Below are 18,769 nucleotides of genomic sequence, written 5' to 3' on the forward strand. Positions count from 1 at the left end.
CCGGGCTAAATGGTGGCAGCACTAGGATACTGCATTTCTTTCTAAATTACTAAGTGCATGCCAGGGACCCATAGGGTAACACTCCCCTATGGCTTTTAATGCCTACACTTCCTTGTTCTCTGGTTGCTGGACAAAAGTTAATGTATCTACTTTTGCTTATTAGCTTAATGTGTACAGAGTATCATTGGCCCAGAAGCTGATGACAAGTTCCTGCCACACTTCAGTATAGTGCTTGGCAGAGGGCAGGGCTTCCTTTTTCCCCTGCCACTCCAGGAGGGAGTGGAAGGTAAGGGGAGCCTGGAGCTTAGGCCTCAGTAAAGGGGCAGATTTGGTGAATACAGGGCTACAGGGACCCTGTGAATGAGATGTAGTCAGGACTGGGTAGTTCTCTGTTACAGCACTTTCTAGGAAAGTGAAGCAGATAGATCTAGTTTAGCAAGAGCAGCCTGTCTCCAACTAGAAGGGATAGCAAGGGGTAGCTCTCCCCTCAGGCAAGACTGGCCTATAGTGTAGGGATCACAATCTAAAAGGGGTTTAGGCTTAGTGATTTCCCTGATCCAACGTGTGGGGATCCAAGTCACATTACAGAGATCCTGATGGTGCATCTATCCATGTGGTACTCTATCTCCACAGGGATGTCACAAGGTGCTGACTCTGAAATGCTGTGATGTTATCTGACGGGTATGTGATAAATCTAAATAAAAAGATTGTGAATAAAGCCTGTTGCTATTTGTTGTGTTCAAGAACCTTCTGGCATCTTATTATTTTATTTAGTCATGCAGCACAAGTGAGGTGTAGTTGCGCAACACCATTCCTTCACCTTTTAAAGTAGCAAAGGCCCATCCTGTGGAGAGAAGGTCAAATGTAACCAGTGCTCTGCCTGTTCCTAGTCGGACAAGGTCTAGCCTAGTCTAGATGGGGTTACATATATATATGTGTGATGAGTATTTTTCTTTCTCCAAGCCTGAGTTGCAGAACAAAAAAAGTACATATTTTAAAAAACACAAAACAATAAAGACTGATTGCAAATCATTTTAGAATACTGATTTCTAAATTATATAAAAAGTACATTAAGGTAATTGATCTAGCCCGTTCAAAATAAAATGCCTTATTTATCAAGTAAACCGTGCGACTGTAGCCTAAATGCTACAATAATCACTGTAGATTTTATGGCACATGTTCAGCAGTTATAAATTCACATTTTTTGCATGATATTGTTAAAAGCCTTAATTTGCAATTCTAAACATGTTCTTTGATAGTGAAAAATGAATGCTTTTTGTTTACTGACTCATGCTAATTTGTTCTTTGAGAATTGTGTAAAATGCAAATTACTTTTCAGTGTTACAGTACAGTATAGTTAAAACTATAATTAGAAAGAAAAATAAAACACCTCATTATGTGAGATTTATGGTTGCTCATGTCATGCTTACTTTAAAACGTATAATATTTTAAAATCCTTGGCTCATTCAGCATCGCCATACTTTTAGATGGTCAGACTCAGATGATTAGTTTGCAAGCTAAGTCATCAGAGAACTGCAATGTCAGCTCATGGATTGCCAGTTTTCGTAGCTCTAACAACACCTTTAATAAACAGACCAGTGTGAGACACCATGTATAGACTGTTCTTAGTGAGCTAAATTCTATAGCATTGATTGCAGTGCTTGCATTCTCTTACAGTGTTATGTATGTATGTATGTATATTTTTATTTGTAAAGCGCTCCTTGAGGGCAAAGCACTGTACAGCAAAACAATAAATTAGTAGTAACAAACAAGGGGTCATTGGAATAAAAAGTAACAATAAGTGCATTATTAGAAATACAATTCACATAAATATAAAAAACATAATTACAATACAGATTAAGTGCTCAGTGTCAAGGAAACAAAAGGCTAGATGACCCTAACCGTAGGGCTTACAGTCTAAATGGGAGGGTAACATACAGACACAATTCAGAGGGGTATTAAGGTGCTGTGGGTTACAGTTTGTTACACTGTTATATAAGTGCCAGTTCAGGTGTTATCCAGGTGCCCCCAGATGTAGTCTTTGAGTTTTGTTTTAAAAACATTGAAGGAGGATTCTCTCCTGAGAGATTCAGGAATGGCATTCCAAATATAAGGAGTCGCAAGAGAGAAGGGTTTGATACGGGAAACAGCAGTAGTAGTGGGGGGTACAACCAAGCGGTTGCTATGAGAGGAGCGGAGGTTTCGGGCAGGAACATATAGAGAGACAAGAGATGAGATGTAGTTAGGTGCAGAGGAATGAAGGGCTTTGATGAGGTTATGAGGAGGAGTTTGCAAGTTATTCTTTGTTTTATAGGAAGCCATGATAAGGACTTCAGCAGCGGAGGGGCCTGTACCCTTTTGGATGAGAGGAGGAGAATTCTGGCGGCAGTGTTTAATACAGACTGTAGAGGGGAGAGATGGGAGTTAGGGAGGCCAGTTAGTAGAAGGTTACAATAATCTAGTCTGGATAGGATGAGAGCATGCATGAGCGTCTTGGATGTATCAGGTGAAAGGAAGGGACTGATTTTGGCAATATAGCGTAAGAAAAAGCGTCAGGTTTGATAAGTTCAGTTTTTGTTGAGTTTGAGGTGGCGCTGGTTCATCCAATTTGAGTTAGCCAGGAGGCAGTTAGAGATCTGAGCCTCTGTTTCAGCTGTCAATGAAGGGGTGGATAAATATATTTGGTTATCATCAGCATACAGATTATAATTAAAGCCAAATGAATGGATGAGATCTCCCAAAGACAGAGTGTACAGGGAGAACAACAACGGACCAAGTACAGAGCCTTGCGGCACCCCCACATTAAGTGGGACTGGAGATGAGGTTTTGTTATTGGTCATGTGCTACTCACATCCTATGATTATGTTGCAGTGCATCCAAAAACATATGATCCCTCTACAGCCAAGTAAGGATTGAATGATCTTGTCTGTAATCTTAAACTTTAAACCTACCTCTGAAAAAAATTCTGCTTGGGTAATGAAGTTCCAGCCTAAAGTTAAATATAGATGTTATGGCCTGAAGAACATACCTTGACCATAACCCTAGGGCAATATAGAAGGTTAGCCATGACTTATCACAGGTACAGGTGAGCATTGATTGTGGTTAATGCAATGTCCATGAGTCCTACGCTATTTGTGAGCATTCTAAATGTGTATGTGTAGTGCATTTAAAATCAAGTCCCCCAGCAAACAATGTGAGTAGTAAGACCATGATGCACTAACACTTAACTCAGGAGCTATTTTGGCCAAAGTGTGGTACTAACACCTAATTTTATGTAATAATTATTTATTTTGCCGGCAATGTTTCTTATTTCTTTTTTTTTTTTTGTGTAAAAATTTTGTCTTTTATCGTTTGTGCTGGCACAAGGGTGTTTTTTTTTCTGTGTTTAAGACTATATCAGGCTCTTTTTAAAAAGCTGGGTAGGTGTGCTCAATTTTTTCTTCTCATTGGTGAAAAAAATAGACCCACCAAAACCTTTGTATTACTGCAGAGGAACCGAAAATGTTTAAAAAGTGAATGCATTACCATTTTAGAGGTAACGGACCATGCATTGAGTAAGTGTAAGACATAAAATTCATGTTATGAGGGTTATTTACTAAAGTCCGATTTTTTTTCTGGTCAAACTTTTAAAGGGGAAAACAAATTATATCTAATTAAAAAAAGATACTGCCAAAAGTCAGAATAAAAAAGTACTCCATCTCAAACCTGCCGAGGTTATGTAGAAGTCAATGGCAGATGTCCCCTTTACAGTAAGAAGATATCCTGATCTGCACTGGGTTTCGTACAATAATTCGAAGATGTATTTCTCAGGTGTAAAAATCCCAAAAAAATGTACGATTCTGATTTTTTTTCACTGTATTATCGAGTCTTTTGCCACAGATTTTTTCATGAAAATCTATTGATAAAATGTCAGAGGGAATTTGGTTGGAATGTTTTTAACAAAATAACGAGTAATTTTCGGAGTTTGATTAATAACCCCCCTACGTGTTGCTTTTGCTGTCTGCAGAAATACTAAAATTGAGATGTTTACTATTATTATATTGATAAATCAGAGCAAAACAAAACCTTTTTTGTTGTCACTGTGACTGCTTTTGGCAATCTTTCCTAATCTATGTTATAGAATTTACAACCTATACTTGTTTCCTAAACAGCTGAAAAAATAAGCGGGCTGTCCAACAATTGTCAGTAGGAACCCCATATTGACTGAGTCAGGTTTTGGCAACTGAAATACAAAATCACTCCACCTTGCCAGATGGAACTTTGATTTGAAATCTGATGGGATTTATTTTTGATCCATGAAAGAAAAATCCACATATGCAGAAAACATCTAATTTGCTTGTGTTAACCTCAATGTAGTATGAACCTCAAGCCTTGGGGGGTGCCCTAACATTTGACACCCCCTCTTCGATTGAACCTTTCCTTCTTCTTTAAGATGGGGATGGAGAGCTCTATTAGAAATTAGAGCAGACATCATGTTAAATTACAGAAATAAATGAGAACTTTAGCAGAGAACCTTAACAGAAGAGATATGCCAAATACATTTTAACTAAATCATCCCTAATAATTCCTGTTAATATATGTGTGCAATAAAATGTTCTGAGGTTTACCTTGCAAGCGTGCATAATTGTATCTCCTATCTGTTAAATGTATTTTCTGTTTTATTGTTAAATACCTATAAAACTCTAATTGCAGATGTCTGTGTCATCGAATTTTGCTCATATTCAATATCCACCAAGGAACAAATGTATACAATTAATTATGCAGATTTATAAATCATGTTAAAGAGCTGCCTTATATTTTTTCATTTGTATCAAGATGTTGGGTTGGGTATGTTAAACATTCATTATTATTTTAACTAAAGTCCAACTAATTAACTAAGTTTTTTATTTGATACAGTTGTGTTCTGAATAATAGCAGTCCGACATCACTAACCTGATCAATCACTGTTTTTGGTAGAAATTATATTTCTACATGGCAAATCATTTACTACAGACCCAACAGTCATGACATTCATGCTGCTTATTCTGTGTAATTGAATCATTAATTGAAGATTGTTCTAAGTAATAGTAGCATTCAAAATAATAATAGCTTATTCCAAATAATAGCAGTGTGGAGTTCAATTAGTGTGAACATTCGTTCTGTGAAAAACAGGTTGATTACAGCCCTTATTTAAGGAAAGAAGGCAGCAAATGTGCATGCTAGTTATATTGCATTTTTCTCTGAAAATCTTAGTAAAATGGGTCATTCCAGACATTGTACAGAAGAACAGCGTACTTTGATTAAAAATTTGATTGGAGAAGGGAAAACATTTAAAGAAGTCCAGAAAATGATAAGCTGCTCAGCTAAAATGATCTCAAATGCTTTACAAGGGCAATCAAAACCTGAAAGACGTGGAAGAAAAAAGAAAACAACCATTCGACTCCAATAATCAGCTCCAATAAGATTGACTTTATGGAGTGGCCAGCCCAATCCCCGGACCTTAATCCAATAGAAAACTTGTTTTTGACATCAAAAATGCTGTTTCTGAGGCAAAACCAAGAAATGCAGAAGAATTGGGGAATGTAACAGGTGCCAGAAGTTGGTGGACTCCATGTAACACAGATGTGCAGCAATTCTCAGAAACACTGCTTATACAACTAAATATTAGTTCAGTGATTGAAAGGAAAGCAAAAACTTTAAATATTTTTCAGTTTATACAGTGAATGTTTGAGTTTGTAGAAAAAAAGAAGAATGCAGAGACTGTTCCCAATGCGTTTGTGAGTATGGAAATAAAAGCTATTATAAGGAGTTTGAAATGTATTCACTTTGCTCACACTGCCTTTATTCTGAACACAAATGTACTTCCATACCTGTATTTTAATAAAGGGAAGCCTAATACACAGAAAAAGAGTAATTTTATGCTAAAATAATGGGCAGAACACTAATGTTAGATTGCCCACTGAAGTGGTGAATTTCTATGCTGTATAAAAAATACAGTAAATCACAAAAAACGTTAGGGAATGTTTAATCCATGTATGAAAACTCACTACAAAAATAAATATGTAATTTAAAGCATACAAATAAGAAATTAAAAAAATAAGTGTCACTTGGCTTCAGTAAACAAGACTATGGGAAGCATTAAAAAGTTGAAAATGGCCTCATAGTTCCTTTTTCATAAAGTTAAAAATAGTGTTTGATTTTTGTATGGCGTATAAATACTTAAGTACATTCAGCTGGAAGAATAGAGAAAGAAGCTTCATAGTTAAAGTTACATTGTCTTTACATAGTAGCTGCCAAGATAATCTAAACGTATAATTACATCCAAGCTGTCATTTGCATTCATTACGGTATCATGTGAACAATCAGATTCCAAGATTCCCCAGTCTTATGAACACAAAGTCATGTCAGAACTGTAAGTAAAACTGACATAAAGAGATGTGCTAAATGGATAGACAATAGCCATAAAACATGCTTTCTGCAGCTGCCATCTACATTTGGTGAGGCTTAACCATTTTTGCAAAAACATGTTTTTCCCTTCAAATCTAAGTTTTTTCTAAGTGTTGGAATGAATCACGCTGCAATTACAAATATAATTATATACAATATAATTATAAAAACAAAATAAATAGCTTCGAAAAATAACAGCTATGGCTGTAGAGATACTTTAAAGAACAACTAAAACCTAACGAATTGTGAGGCAAGAAATGGCGTACTTTAAGCAAATATATATTGGGCTGGAGATAAAGGAATCATCTGACAAAGATCACTGTTTTCTTGAGTGCCCCTGTCATCTATGTGACTTGTGTGACTTAACATTTCTTACAACTCAAGAGTCGCCCATGGTGCTTATAGATAACCCATATTCCCTTTTGTAAATATAGGCAGATGTCTACACGTTTAAAACAAATTGCCTATGGGTCCTAAATATGTTTTGGGTTTAATTAGTCAACCAAGACTCTTAATCTCCTCTTTACCCTGAAAATCCATAGCTGTCTCTATAAAACAAAATAAAGAGCACAAAGGAAAGGAAACCCCTATGGCGATGCTTACTGTGATGAAATGGACATCATTGATGCCCCTTATTTTATTGTAAGGGTGTTGCATGGCTAACAGAGTATGGACAACCCAGACATACCAACTTGATTTTTAGCTGACCCTTTGACTCTGTCTAGGGATGTCAAAGAATTGTATTAGTAGTCACCCAGCCCAGCTGCTGCAACAATATTAATGTCTGACCTGGTCCCATAGCATTGCTGTTATCTCATGTAAAGTAACACATAGCAAATGGTCTTTTTAAATATTTTGGCTAAATAGTAGGAGAAAATAAATTGTCACAGTTGACCCAACTGAAAGTCCATTAGACTAAATACATGTGGCTTCCAAATATTTTAGATACTTTAACAAATGATGGATTTGTTTTATGCTACTGTTTCCAATTCTATATTTTCTTTCGTTTTGTTTAAGAGCTGAAGTAATGGGTATGGCATAAATATGACACAAATACTGCCCCACCCCCCACATACACACACACACTTCCTGCCATTGTCCAGTACTACAAGAGGTGAAAACAAGTGCAATCCTAGTAATCCATTGCACCCTGTGTGCATGAAGCTTTAACTAATCTTCTATATATATGTCGGGGGGCCTATCGGCTCCCAGCGGGGTAGTCCAGACCAAGGAAGAAGCTTTAGCACAAAGTCCAAGTTTGCGGTACAGACAAGGGTTCAGGAACAAATGTAGTCAAATCCAGCCAATCATTCAATAGGCAGGCAGATAAATAGCAAGGTCAAGGTACAGGCAGGGTCAAAGACCAGAAATCAGCAATAATCAGCAACGGAATATAGAAACACCCAGGAATGCACAAAACAAATCCTATAGTTGGGCATTGAACCGGCATCCTGGGCGTCCTTTTATTTTGAATTTGGCACCAACACACCGTCGTGACTTCATGCTTTTGTGTGCTGACATCAACGCGCCGATGCCCGAAACCACGCGGCAACCATTGCCGCCACCATTTTGTATTCTCCGTGGACGGGAGCAGGAGTGCTCCGCCACGCTCCTGACAGTATAAAAGCAAGTTGATTATTTGCAGTGCGTCAACAACAAATGTATGCATATTACCATACATCCCGCTGATTCCTCCTCTGCCTGATACATTGCATTTAGGTGCTGATTTTTATCCATCACAAAAACATATTTTTGCCATTTTGAAGTTAAATTAAAAATTGACTTCAAGCGCACGTGGCTATTTCATCTGTTTGTTACATTTATTTTTCATCTTACAGTTGAATAGCTATAAAGTTCTAATTTATAATGCATGCCTTATGGGATCCCATTCACATTTAACATTCACAAGAAGATAAAATTATTCAATTAATTTTGCAGAGAGCAAATGTTTGAATGGGGTTCTTAAATTTTTGAAGAGTTGCATCACATTCTCAGTTGATGTAGGATGCTGCTTCAAGGTTATTTGCCTTCAGCAACTCAATAAAGAATGCTGGCTTTTATTCACTGTATCAACATTTAGCTGCTGAATCGTGCTGCCTTTTACCATTCAGTTTTAACTGCTGACAGTGACATAACTAGATATTACTGGGCCCCACAGCAAATTATTTTTCAGGCCTGTTTTACCAATGTTTAGTCAAACTTCATATGAATTAGGACCTCGAATTGGGGCCCCTATACCTCCTATGCCCCCCTGCAGCCGCATTTGTTTTTAGATGGGGTCAGTGACCCCCATTTGAAAGCTGGAAAAAGTGAGAAGAAGAAGGCAAATAATTGAAAAACAATAACGAAAAAATATCATGACCAATTTAAATGATGCTTAGAAGTGGCCATTCTATAACATACTAAAAGTTTACCGAAAAGTGAACCACCCCTTTAAGTAAGTTTTAAGTGTTAATTATTTGGAACCATTTTTACCGGACATATAAGCTCATGGGCCACAGTAGAGAGAAATTTAACTCACCACACAAAGTATTGTGATGCCATACTGTGCATCTTAATAAAACACATTTTACTGGCCACTACTGGTTTTCTATAGTTGCAGCATTTTAGGGAATAAACAACATGGGAGTTACTTATCAAAATCCAAATTTATTTTCTGACCAAATCCACACTGACTTTCCCCCCTATTTATCAATAAATGTTCACAAAAAACTCTTGTGCAGGAAAAGACTTGATAAAATCATGAAAAAAATCCAAATCATACAATTTTTTCAGAATTTCAATTCAATTCAATGCCTTTTCTGGATTTGACCCCACAAAACCTGTGACTTTTTTCGGTTGTGACGCCCGAATCCAAAAAATCTTTGGATTATTGCACAAAACTCAGATCAGGATATCTTCAAAATGTCAACGGGCCATCTGTCATTGACTTCTACATGAACTCGGCAGGTCTGAGTTGGAGTACTTTTTTATTCTGACTTTTTACACCATCAGAGTTTAATAAATCTTTTTTTTTTTTAAAAGTCAGACCAGAAAACAAATCGGACTTAGAGATCCATGGATGTTATTTTTTACATTTAAGCAGTACACTATCAACAAGATAGCTGCTAATTGTAAAGGCTTGTTGTCCACTCTTATTGCTACTGAAGTGTTAACCATCTTTTTCTTTTGTGTTATGGAAAGTTTCAACACCATTGCAGGATTGTTCTCCTGAAATGAAATACATGTTGTTAACTGAGCGTGACTGCATTTTCTGAGTGCTTCACAACCAGGTCAGAGCTGCCTCTCTTGTGTCTTGGCCCACAGGGACAGTCACAATTGGAATCTAATCATGCATTTCTGCCTGAAGATCTCCAATTCTGGAGTAAATCAGATATTGTCTAGTTATCTTTCAATACATTTTAGCTTGCATAGTTAAAGTAGTTAATCATAGACCAGACAGACTATTACAGACACAACTATATGAAGAATAAACTTGGTGCTTGAAAATGAAGGGGTCATTTCACATGCTCTTTTTTAGAAATGGAACCCCATTACTGCAGATTCTTGTGGGAAGGACGTAAAGCTCCATGTGTACCATTTAATCATAAGCTCTAGGTGTAAAATACGGAGGGTTCAGTTAAAAACTCAAATACAGATAACTAGTTTGGATGCAAAATTGAGCGGTCATTGATGCTATTTTAAAAAGTAATTGAGCTCATGCAAGCATCTCTGCGTTGAGTGCCAATGCACCTCTTCAGCTTCTCTGATTAATTACCTGAGAGTGCATGCAGGGTTGCCTTAATGGGTTGTGTAGAATCTTGGCCCACACACACACACAGAAGGATTTGGTTGTAGTCTTTATTCAACAGACTGCAGAACTGCTTAGCCAGCTCCACATGGAAAGTGTCATAACCATAGAATCCTAGGATACTCTAGGATTCTCCCTGGACTGCTGTAGAGGGTGCCCTCTAGTGTCAGCAGTGCTGCATAGCAATAAACATAGACAAGGCATAATAAACATGTCCTTAGAAGGGCTGTTACTAAACAATACAGGTTGCATCAAAAACCCAAGTGTATTAGATGATAATGGCATTATTATTGCTATGCACCAGAAGTGACAACATCCCAAAACAAATGCAAAGGTAAAGCATGTGATATAACTTACAAGTGATTCCCCAAAGTGCACACTAATTTGCACCCATATTGATCACACGCAAGTTACTGTGGGTGTAGCTTATTGTGAGTGTGATTTGCATTGTAATTCTGGGGGGAAATGCTGCATTGTGGGTACAAAAACATGCCAACTTGTGTTGGATGCAGTTTGGCATGTTTAGATATAAGCTTTAATAAGATATTCTACTTAATAGTTTAGACAATTAAAAATAAAAATCCCCATGTTAAGAGACAAAAAATGCCACCAGAAATAACTGATTCCCCCCCCAAACCTCTGCCATAGATTCTTGGGTTTGTTATCTAATTCAGATACAAAAGCAATTCTCTGTATGAGTATCTATTTAGCTGATATGCTATCAGTGACTTCCAACAGGGTCAACTGAGTTTCTAGACCCACTCATTCATTTCTAGCATCACTCATAAATCACTTCACAGCAACACCATTTCAAAAAGATTATTTGGTAACCTCTTGGATGGTTCAAATAAATCTTAAGGTAAATCATAAATGAATTCTCTAGTGTTGTTGCCCTGTTTCAAAAGAGGAAGCTTTCTGTAACCCTTTGTAAACCTTAGTTTCCACAATTTTGTCATCATTGTTGCCTATTTACGCTCTGTAAAAGAAACCGAATTCGGGGCTGAATATGTTTATTGAGTTCCCTTGTAGGGATGTAGCGAACGTCGGAAAAAAAGTTTGCGAACATATTCGCGAACTTGCGCAAAAATGCGAGCGGTTCGCGAACGGTTCGCGAACCCCATAGACTTCAATGGGAAGGCGAACTTTAACATCTAGAAAAGACATTTCTGGCCAGAAAAATGATTTTAAAGTTGTTTAAAGGGTGCAACGACCTGGACAGTGGCATGCCAGAGGGGGATCAAGGGCAAAAATGTATCTGAAAAATCTGCCTGTGTGTGCTTGGAAGAGATAGTGTAGGGGGAGAGCTGTTAGTGATTTCAGGGACAGATGATAGTAAGTTTGCTGGCTAGTAATCTGCTTGATACTGCTCTGTATTGGAGGGACAGAAGTCTGCAGGGATTTGAGGGACATTTTAGCTTAGGTAGCTTTGCTGGCTAGTAATCTACTGTTCTCTTTAAACAACTGCCATACGTTGACCTTGTAGGCATTGTTTGCCCAGTTTTTTTGGACGCAGCCACTGAAGCACAGTTGCCAGAAAAAATATGCCATATAAATGCTGAAAATAGTCATTTTTCGCCATACGTTGACCTTGTAGACATTGTTTGCCCAGTTTTTTTGGACGCAGCCACTGAAGCACAGTTGCCAGAAAAAATATGCCATATAAATGCTGAAAATAGTAATTTTTCGCCATACGTTGACCTTGTAGACATTGTTTGCCCAGTTTTTTTGGTTGCAGCCACTGAAGCACAGTTGCCAGAAAAAATATGCCACATAAATGCTGAAAATAGTCATTTTTTGCCATATACGTTGAGTCAACGTATGGCAAAAAATGACTATTTTCAGCATTTATATGGCATATTTTTTCTGGCCTCTGTGCTTCAGTGGCTGTGGCCAAAAAAACTGGGCAAACAATGCCTACAAGGTCAACGTATACACTACTACAGCGGTGGATACGGATTACGTAAAATATATGAATGCTGCTTGAAAAAAAGTAACTCAAGTGGTTTTTCTAGAGACGATAATATTATCAATATTTAGACAAAATGTGAACAAGGTCACACAGCTCGATGGCGGGTTGAAGAAAACAGTGTGCAAATAATGCCTACAAGGCCAACGTATACACTACTACAGCGGTGGATACGGATTACGTAAAATATATGAATGCTGCTTGAAAAAAGTGACTCCGGTGTTTTTTCTGGAGACGGTAATATTATGGATATTTAGACAGAATGTGAACAAGGTCACACAGCTCGATGGCGGGTTGAAGAAAACAGTGTGCAAATAATGCCTACAAGGCCAACGTATACACTACTACAGCGGTGGATACGGATTACGTAAAATATATGAATGCTGCTTGAAAAAAGTGACTCCGGTGTTTTTTCTGGAGACGGTAATATTATGGATATTTAGACAGAATGTGAACAAGGTCACACAGCTCGATGGCGGGTTGAAGAAAACAGTGTGCAAATAATGCCTACAGGGCAAATAATGCCTAAAAGGTCAACTTATACACTACTACAGCGGTAGTAAAATAAAAAAAAGTAAAATAAAAAAAAAATGAATATTAAAAAAAAAAATTAAAGTTGGTGCTGCTGAACTACTAGGAGCAGCAGATTAGCACACCAGTCCCACTCCCCAACACTGCTAGACTAATAGCACTGGGCTCTTATAGTAGTAGTAGTAGTAGTAGTAGTAAAACAACAAAAAAATAAATAAAAGCAGTCCTTACAAGGACTACTGTTATTGCAGCAGTCAGCAGATGAGATCAGAAGCAGGACAGCTGCCCACTGCAGCTACATACAGAGCACTGCAGTAGAAGGTAGATTACTAGCCAGCAAAGCTACCTAAGCTTAAATGTCCCTCAAACCCCTGCAGACTTCTGTCCCTCCAATAACAGAGCAGTATCAAAACGATTACTAGCCAGCAAACTTTCAACTGTCCCTGAAATCACTAACAGGCAGCAGCTCTCTCCCTACACTATCTCTTCAGCACACACAGGCAGAGTGAAAAAACGCTGCAGGGCTTCGGTTTTTATAGGGAAGGGGAGTGGTCCAGGGGAGAGCTTCCTGATTGGCTGCCATGTACCTGCTGGTCTGGGGTGAGAGGGCAAAAAAAAGCGCCAACAATGGCGAACCCAAAATGGCGAACGTCGCGCGACGTTCGCGAACTTCCGGCGAGCGCGAACACCCGATGTTCGCGCGAACAAGTTCGCCGGCGAACAGTTCGCGACATCTCTATTCCCTTGTACTGAAAACACTGTTTACTGTGTATCATTCACATCAGATCCCATACAGTCATTATGCAGAAAGTTCCATATTACGGGAAATCCGTCTCCCAATAGAGTCAATTATAAGCAAAAAATTGTCCTTGATGGTTACTAGGTTGGATGAATCCATATCGTGGCAAACAATCATACTGGGTTTATTTAGTGTTTAAATGATTTAAAGCAAACGTATAGTATTGTGATTGAATTTACAGAAAGTTCCCTTATCTGGCAAACCCCAGGTCTCAAGCATTCTGCATAATAGATCCTATACCTGTACTAAAACACAATGCACACATTGTTACTATTGAACTGTATCTGGCTGCGGAACATGCACCCAGAGGCAGGGTTCCAGTAGATAATTACTGCAGCCACTGAAGTTACATAGCCAGGGCTTTTGTTATTACTTATTCAAAGGGCCTTATTTACTAAAGTGTGCAAGGTACAAAGTACTTGGTCCCATTGCAAAATCATTTTAGGTCTCCAAACCTTGTGCAAGATAATCTGTTTCACATATTGTCAGGAGCACTCCGTTGTGGAGAGCTCCACTTAGTGGATTAGATGGTGGCGCCTAGGACTGCGCACCGATGTCATCGTGCTGTGTTTGTGACGTCATCATGAAAACGGCATGACAATTCTTAATAAAAGAAATGCCAAGACATGGGTTCAATGCCCGAAATAGTTTGTTGGCATGCTATATAATTTGTTATTAACTGATTCTTGGACTTTAAATGTTCTGCATTGTTACTGACCACGACTGATTGCCACCTGCATTTGAAACCTTTTGCCTGAATTTCGACTTTGATCTTTCCTGATCCCTTGGCTACCACGTACTGAACATTATACCTAGTGCTTCCTCCTCGGTCCATACTTGTCTGCCTATTGAGCCGTAGGATCCTGACTAGGCAATATGTTGTCTGGATTTGCACTTTTCTGGTAGAATTTTATCAGCCTGCATTTGATGTCATGGGGACAGGGCAGTGATGTCATGGGGCAGGGAATGGGAGGATCAGAGGAAGTCTGTAAAATGTACACAGTGGGAACAGCGATGGATGACTTATTAGGCAGGCTAGGTAGAAGAGCAGCTCAGGAACAGGTGCAAAATATTACAAATTTACCAAGTACATTGCCAGTAAACTGTGAAATATTCACATATGCATATGTAAACTTAATTTCACTCCTGCAAAATTTGGATAAAATATGAATCAAGCTCGACTGATAATGGAGACCATGACAGAGAATGCACATAAGATGAATGAGGATGAGATGAAGTTGTAAGGGGCAAGTTATGTACTGTATACATGTATTAACAAACTCCATGATGGGGAGGAATGGGACATAAAAGTAGAGGCATATGCTTCATGCATCCTGCAATTTGAAGATATCAACACTCACCCAAAATGGGAGCTTTGAAACTATATTTGTACTTGGTGTTTTTATGTATTCCCTGTCTGGGAGCCGTTCAGAATTTATAAACTTGACTTTAAAATATCATTTTCCAAAGCAGCAGGCATGTGTAAATGATACATTCAATCTAGAGCATTCATACAGTATCTAGCAGCATGGGTAAAATTGACTGCAGCCCTTTAATCTATGGCTACCAGCAGTTGACTTTGTCATAATCAATCGGGTATTGTAGAATGATAAAAGCCTGTCTGGTTGCTATGGGTTACTTGCCGGGCTAAATTTTGCTCCTGCTACTTGCACTAATGCACTAAATTTGCACAAGTGCAGTAACCTATAAAAACAGTAATGTATTTTCTTTTAAAGAGGTGATTTAGGATTGGCTGCTGTAGGTGCCTAGACCTAGCAAATGCTGCACCTTTAATTACATAAACCCAATTGACTCCTATAACAGGGTTAAAACTGAATGTGAAGCAGACATTAATGATATTTCTTTGCTTATGTAGTGCTGAAGCATCTCTACTCTGTCCATAGAAGTGCTTAGAACTAATATTTGCATAGTCATGTCTTAAATATAAGCACAAAATCTGTTTCATTAATTATGTGTACCATATTGTCTCATATTAACTAATCATGTTTGTTTTGGCATGATAGATACACGTTGAGGATTCACTTATTTTCACAATAAAATATTAACAGTGTTCTCTCCTCCTGCATCTTAGCAGTATTTACAGTCATGGTGTCAGGAGGTTTCTAGTCTATAAGCAGTATGTGTTTACATAAGGTTATACAGTATAGGCACAGTATTATCATTCAGCTGGCTGTGCAGCCACTGCTAATCCAGTTATCTGCTTATTCAAAAAAATTGAGATCTGAAAGCTACGTGGAGGAAGCAGCTTCAGCATGATTATTTTTTCCCTTTTGTGTGAAAACCAATATCATTTCATGGTGTCCATTCGCTTCTAATTATCTGCTGGCGTGTCAACTGGGCAACTTATGGTCATTCGTTGGAAAGGAAACCATTAATTAAGTGTTGATGCAAAATATAAGCTTGTGTCATTCTCTAGTTGCTGGGAACTCAACCTGTATGATTTCTGATTGTGTGTTCTTTTGTCTATAATTAGCATTCAGGTATTGAATACATTTCAGCAGCCACATTTCACTTCTGGCAGAATTAGCGACTGTTACTAATCTACTTTTGTATTTTTATGATAATTGCCTTTTTTCCCTATTAATTTTATGATATATTCCTGCACATGACTTGTAAATTTATCAATCCAGTCGGAATATTACATTAACATTATTCCAATAAAATAGAATTTACATGTGTACTTTTATTTAGTATTCTGCAGCAAAAAGAGTTTGGTCTTTAGTAGAGGTCACACAAGACTCATAAATATCTTTATTCCATACTGTATGTATTGCTATTATAATTTTTCTAGATAGTACATGCAAGCAGTTGTTTGCTACTTGGGCACCAACATCCAGGAACATCCAACCAGAAGACTGCAAGTAGATTCATACTTTATTTGTGCCATGGTGATATCACTAATATATTGTACACTGGTCCCCAGTGTTATTATAGCATTCATAATAGATGGTTATAGCTGGAGAAATAATCTTGGAATATTAATTTTGTGTTATCAGAAGCTATTGTCAGTTGAAGTCCATTGTATGTATGTATGTATAACTTTATTTGTAAAGCGCTGTTAAGGAGCCGCAGTGCCGTACAATGCATAAAAGTACAATATAAATAAAAGTACAATATATAAAAGTACAATTTAAATAAAAGTACAATATATAAAAGTACAATTTAAATAAAAGTACAATATATACAAGTACAATATAAATAAAAGTACAATATATAAAAGTACAATATAAATAAGCGTACTATATATATATATATATATATATATATATATATATATATATATATATATATATATATATATATATATATATATGTACAATATAAATAAAAGTACTATATATAAAAGTACAATATATAAAAGTACAATTTAAATAAAAGTACAATATATAAAAGTACAATATAAATAAAAGTACAATTATAAAAGTACAATATAAATAAGCGTACTATATATATATATATATGTACAATATAAATAAAAGTACAATATATAAAAGTACACAATACAATAAATATACACAGTACACAGAGCTCATATAAAGACAGAGCGTGGAGCATACAGTCTAAGTGGGTGGGTGGCTAACATACAGGCACAAATTGGAGGGGAAAAAGTGCACAAGGTAAAGGCATTGTACAATAGTTATCAGGACTAGACTAATGTTTCAGTGCTCCAAAAGGTAGACTTTTCGTTTTTTCTTGAAGAGATTGAGAGAGCACTTCTTGAGGAGGAATTCAGAGATGGAATTCCAGAGGCAAGGAACAGCAAGATAGAAAGGTTTGAGACGAGTGGCAATGTATGAATATGTTGTGGAAGAAAAGGTGGCTCTAAGAGGAGCGGAGAAGATGATCAGGAACCTACAGTGGGACAAGTGAAGAAATGTAGTAAGGAGCAGAGTAGTGAAGGGCTTTGAATGTTAGCAGAAGGATTTTATATGCTACCCTTTGCTTAACAGGCTTCACATTGAGTGAATATATTTCAGAGCTTACATGAAAATAGGACAGATCAGAAACAGAGTCAGGAACTAATCATAAGAACAAGATATCATTAGGCATTAAGTCTCCACCAGTGATAAAGTACATTTAAAATCTGATTTGCATTAAAAATATACAAGAAGCAGCTCTGCCACATGTAGCATTTTCCCATTTTTTTTCATCTAGTCAGATTGTATTTAAAACTGACTCCTAAATGAAGGGACCTTTTAGTTTGCAATAAAATCTATTCTTACACCTTTAGATATTGCTATTGCTGAACTGTTGTTATATGGTGATGGCCTTCTTCTGTCTTGGTGCAGTTTTTGTTCTTCAGATTGGTGGTTATTCCAGATCTGGGAAGAAGAAAAAGAAGAAGTGAAATCAAAACACTATAAGTCCATAAACACTCACTTCAAAGCAAACTAGTTCAGTGTGGCGCCTATGTAGTATGATTGGCAAAACTGCCTAAAGTAAAACTTAACTTTTAATAAATTAGGCTAAAAAGAGAGGAGCGCCCACAAAAGACAAACCCACTGCTAAAAGCCCATAAGGCCGCAGTGCAGGAACAATATCCTTAAAAAACATTCATTTAAAAACCAGAAAATGGTGGAAACGGTGGTATCTTAATCAGCCAACAAAAATACTTCGACGGTAGTAGTATAAACCATTGGTTACAGTGCAAGCACTACCCGCTCCCACCCTTCCATTTGTGCCCCAAGATAGTCAGCAAGAACCTGCCTGTCTACGTAGGGACAAAGTGGGAGCTAGGCTGCCACCGTCCACCTATGCCGCCCAACGCGTTTCGCTGACTACATCAGCTTCCTCAGGGGCATAAGTGGTGGGCGCTCATCTTTTCAAAGTTTAAATAGGCATTCGCACCGCGTGTTCGCGCGAGATTATGCTGGGCGCGATTTCCGGGTATTGCGCATGACATCATCAAAGAACGTTGTAGAGACGTTAGTGCGTCTTTTCGCTGGCATATTTTCGCCTTATTATATTGCGCCTGCGCGCCTGACAAATATGCTGGCGTATTTTTGCACAATCATATGGCGCCTGCACGCCTGACAAATATGTGGGCGTTTTTTGATAGGAGGTATATATTTAACCCCCTATAAAACCAACAAAGGGTACCTAGGTGCAAAATCAGTTAAAGGTAAAATAACAACAAAAATCAAACGAATTAGAAACATAAAAAAATTTGAAAACTGTCACTCAATTGCGGGAAAAAGGGGAAAGCTACCAGGCGAATATTACTTGAAATACTTAA

This window comes from Xenopus laevis, chromosome 4S (genome assembly GCF_017654675.1).
Source record: "Xenopus laevis strain J_2021 chromosome 4S, Xenopus_laevis_v10.1, whole genome shotgun sequence".
In the NCBI taxonomy this organism is placed as follows: domain Eukaryota; kingdom Metazoa; phylum Chordata; class Amphibia; order Anura; family Pipidae; genus Xenopus; species Xenopus laevis.